This window comes from Myotis brandtii, unplaced genomic scaffold, assembly GCF_000412655.1.
Source record: "Myotis brandtii unplaced genomic scaffold, ASM41265v1 scaffold907, whole genome shotgun sequence".
In the NCBI taxonomy this organism is placed as follows: domain Eukaryota; kingdom Metazoa; phylum Chordata; class Mammalia; order Chiroptera; family Vespertilionidae; genus Myotis; species Myotis brandtii.
In genome coordinates this window covers 1,200,272-1,200,821 of record NW_005371734.1, presented here as the reverse complement: position 1 = coordinate 1,200,821, position 550 = coordinate 1,200,272, and positions in this window count along the sequence as shown.

The window sequence follows — 550 nt, the reverse complement described above, 5'->3', positions numbered from 1 at the left end:
TTTTGAAGTGCTGCTCAGAAAGTGCGTGTGCCATCGATTGGAACAGTGGTAATCTGAAGGAGCAAGGTCTGGTGAATACCTCAGGTGGGCTAATACTTCCCAGGCAAGATCTTTTAACGTGACTTTAACTGGTTTTGAAGTGTGTGATGGTGCATTATCATGAAGCAAAATTACTTTGCCGTGTCTTCGGGCACATTCTGGTCGTTTTACGATCAACATGTGGTTCAAATTGATTATTTGTTGTCATTAGCGATCAGTATTAATGGTTTCACCTGGTTTTAGAAGCTCATAATACACCACACCTTCCTGATCCCACTGTCTTCTTTCCGAAGCGATTTGGCCTTGCAGTCGATGTTGATGGTTGACCTGGATCAACCCATGATTTTGTGTGTTTGGGATTCTCAAAATAAATCCACTTTTCATCGCCAGTCACAATTCGATGCAAAAAAGACTTTCCATGATGCCGTTGAAGCAACATTTTACTGATGACTTTTCTGTTTTCCATTTGTCTTTCGTTCAGTTGATGTGGCACCGATTTTCCCTTTAAAAT